Genomic DNA, 4,092 nt, shown 5'->3' with positions numbered 1-4,092 from the left:
CTTTTTGTTCTAGATTGGCAGTGTTTGAGATGGTAGGAACTTGTCATATTCTCAACTTATTTTCTCTATGAGACTCTGAATGCTCTGTAAACATACTATTTTAGCAATTCTTAGAAATCTGAAAGCAGTGTTACCTGTATCATTTTTTGTCTTGGTAGTAGTATTGCAGCTCCAACATCAGCACTTAAATAATGGTTTGTGATGTTACTTGTCCTTGGAGTTAGTATACTCCTGAGAAGTCAAGAGAAATCTTACGTAAGCATTAATTATGTTTCACTTTTGAAAGCAAAGTACGTGTCAAGTACTTTGAAGGCATTTGTTGATACTTTTAAGCACTTTCGTTGATTATTATTATCCTACAATTAGTTATTACAAGTCCAACATTCTTACATGATCTCACTCCATATTCAGAATGTGGGAATACAGTTGTTTTAAGGAAATGCCACTGAATAGATAGGAGCTGCACTCTACAAAGATGAATTTGCTAATTAATCAGTCAGGGACACAGCTTATACTTCAGTAGTCTTAGATCATGTAATGATGATTATTGTACTTTATAACTAGCAAAATCCCCATATCCTGTTCATTGCCCCTTTTTCAGTCATGTGGATTGACTTATGCCTGAAGTGGTTAATTCTCACCTTGACATCTCATAGAACAACTGAATCTCTACCAAGGGTGAATGTGTCCTTCCTCTTAATGTCTAAAAGAAAAGGTTAAAATTCATTGAAGCAAAATGCAACAACCCAAAATGTTGGGGAAGTCGTTTCCACAGTTATTTCATATGACAGTGCTTGGAGTGAAACTACATGACCATGGTGAAGAAGTAAAAACACTTTACCTTGTTCCTCCTGACTGATGTCCTTATGCGTGTTTTGCACAGTTGAGCGTTTTGTGTCTTGTCGTCTGTGTAGGCAACAGCCCTCTTCCCTGGGATAGAACTAGATGATATTTAGACACGTTCATTTGACTTCTCCATTGCTCACATTGATGTGGATATGATTATAATGCTCGGTTTTGTGGGCTTCCCAAGAAAACAATAAATCCCTTACTGCTTGTTCGAAATGCAGTAGCACAGATCCTAACAAATACAAGAAAGAGAATATCATTCCTGTTTTGAAAAAACTTCACCGGTCACCTGTATTATCTAGGATAAATTTGAAAGTTCTTTTACTTGTTTTTAAAGCTTTAAGCGACCTAGCACGTCTGTACCTTACTGAATGTCTGTCTTCATATGTTCCTATACGTGACCTGAGATCTGCACATACTGGCCTACTGCAAATACCACATGTGAAATGCAGAAAGAGTGGCGAGGCTGCTTTTTGTTTTTATGCTTCTAAATTATGAAACTCACTTCCACTTTTTATTAGGCAGTCAAGCTCGGTACATTGTTTTAAAAAACATTTGAAAATGTTGCTTTTAGTTAAAGTGGTTCTTTGTTCTTTCTATTTCTGTTTCTTTTTTTAGTTCTCTTTAATTGTTCTTATTTTATTACGACTTTCCTAATTTGTATTTATTTAATTGACATGTATCTTGCTTTACTGTATTGCTGTATTTTCCTTTACAACTGAAAGTATATCTCTCAATTTTAATATTTTATTTTTACGCTTGCTTTTTAAAGCACCAAAGCACTATTTGTATGAAAGGTGCTCTATAAATAAAGTTTATTATTATTCTTTTTAATATTATTATTATACTTTGTTACATTTTTGGTTAGGACAAAGATTCTAGTAGAGGTGGCCTCTTTTACCCTGTTCCAAAAAATTGGAAAACTACCTTCAGAATACACTGACAATGACCATCTACTGTCTCCTCTAACTGTGTATTGTCATCATGCATATCTTGTGTATTATTTATTGTAGTTGGTTCTGTCATTCTGTAAAGAAGCCACCTTTCAAGGCACTATATCAAATAATGTTTGTTATTATTATTTACATTTTTCATCGTAAAATCTGGCGAAGAGTCTTAAGAGAATATCAAAGAACACGTTGCTCTTACCTTTCCATTCCAAGAAATGCCCTCAGCTCGGATTGCAGAGATTGACCTCTCTGTCTCAAATTCTGAGAAACATAGACTCGATTGAAAAATGACCATTTCCTAAGATTCACATAACATCACCAGTCAACATTTGCTACTTGACATCAATAGAAACCATAGAGTACATGACATTTCCAATCAGTTTTCTTTCAAGGTACAATAGCAATCGCCTTGCCAGAAGAGTTATACTGCGGTAGATAAATATTAGAAATGTCAGATACACGCAGAGTTGTTTGGATTACTATGAAAAGATTGTCAAATATATTTATGTTCATTATATTTCTTGGAGTGACAGAGCTAAAGAGAAAAAAAGACTTACCTTTATCTCTGCAGACAGGATCGCAAGGGATTCCCTTATACTGGGTTCCTATATAACAAATAATACATTATTCAAAAAACATGATATTTCTCTGTCCATTGGCAGCATGATTGTTTATCATTACAGTTTTAGTTAGCTTTAATTTTGGAAACCCCAAGTAAACATAGTTTGTGCCTTTCTCTGAACTTTTTGGCATTTCAATTCAGTTGTTTGTAAGCTTATTTTACAGTTGCTAGGTTGATGAAGTTCCTGAACTGTGCAGTATTTCTTTTGGGTTTGGTGCGAATCATATTCTAGCGGTTGGGGGAAAAAAGCACAGGTGCCATCCCACCATTAAACCCTGAAACTTACCTTAGCCGATTCTTCAACTAAACCAGACATGTTAACTAAGTGTTACAGTATGTTTCAAAGTGTGTATTTTAGCAAACACAACTGAAGTTCTGTTGTCTCCTTGGAGACACCTGGAACTGGTGTGATGCTGGTTCTATGACATCATTCGTTCTAAATGTAAATGCAGGTATTGGCACAACATAGTAAATTGATGTAAAGTTATGGATCCATTTATGATTTTCACTCAGTTTGAAAGAGTTCCTGTCGTGTGGTTAAACTTTGTGTTACGGAGGGTTAACTGGGGTTCTGGCTATTAGTTAGGCTTGGTCATTCAGTCATCTGGTTCATGAAATAGGAAGCTAAGAGATCTGTGTTTTAGTTTTACTGTTTGTTTTTGTTCCATAGAATAAGAAATGTTTCATTAATATTAGTAATAGAGTAGCTGTTTCTCTAAACAGTGTGTGTCAGTTTGCACTGCAGGTGTGCCAGGTAGAGACCATTTAAGAACGAAAAAATACGCTGTCATTTACTGCCGTGGCTAATTTCTGTTAACCTTGTCTCTCACTCACTTTGATGAGCAAAATGTTCATACATAAAGCATACATTTCTGATTGGTCAGAAGAAGCTTCTTAACATATAAGGTATAAAGAAAGTCAGAAAGTTAGGCACTTAGGTCAGCCTTAGGCAGTTAACCAAGACCATAATCCGATAAGAAGCTATTCCCTTTCATGTTGCTAAATCACATGTAGAATACATGAGTTACACCTCCACTTAAGAGACCTTAAAGAGACCTTGGCCAGCCAGGAGTGTGGAAAACCGTAAAACAGTTCTTGAGGACCTAATTGTTAACTCTTAACAGGCAAAGGTTCCTTCAGTCCTATGAGAAATATTTTAGAATTGAACTAAAGTGTGTTTCCGATACAGGAGCATATGTCTGTCAGGGCCTGTTGGAGAGGCCCTGCGTGAGAACCCCTGGCTGCAGTTCCACATCCCCCTGAAAGTAAATAGAGCCATAAGCATGGAGCTAAGGACACTGCTCCAGGACATGCTGGCTGTCGATCCTGACCAGCGACCAGAAGCCATCCAGCTGAAGAAGCAAGTCAGGCAAGCCATGGCACGAGAGAAAACATCTTTGTAGTGACTGATAGCAAGATGTCCGTGACCAAGGGCAATTCTTCTGAGCTAAGTCTGATTTCATTTTTATGTCCCGAAAGGCCACTGCCTTTGTGCTGTAGATTTCTGATTTAGACGGGCATTAAAAGGGCTTCTGCTGTGAAAAGGGCTTCTACCAAATATTAACATGTGGGTGAAAATGTATACAATTGTAATATTTCCTTTTTTCCCATTGAAAGTATAACATATGTGGTGTGAGAAAGAGGTCCTCATTTAATTGCATGAAACTCTGG

This window comes from Lepisosteus oculatus, unplaced genomic scaffold (assembly GCF_040954835.1).
Source record: "Lepisosteus oculatus isolate fLepOcu1 unplaced genomic scaffold, fLepOcu1.hap2 HAP2_SCAFFOLD_57, whole genome shotgun sequence".
NCBI classification, from domain to species: Eukaryota; Metazoa; Chordata; class Actinopteri; order Semionotiformes; family Lepisosteidae; genus Lepisosteus; species Lepisosteus oculatus.
The sequence above is the reverse complement of the archived record's forward strand: the minus strand, read 5'-3'. Positions refer to the sequence as shown.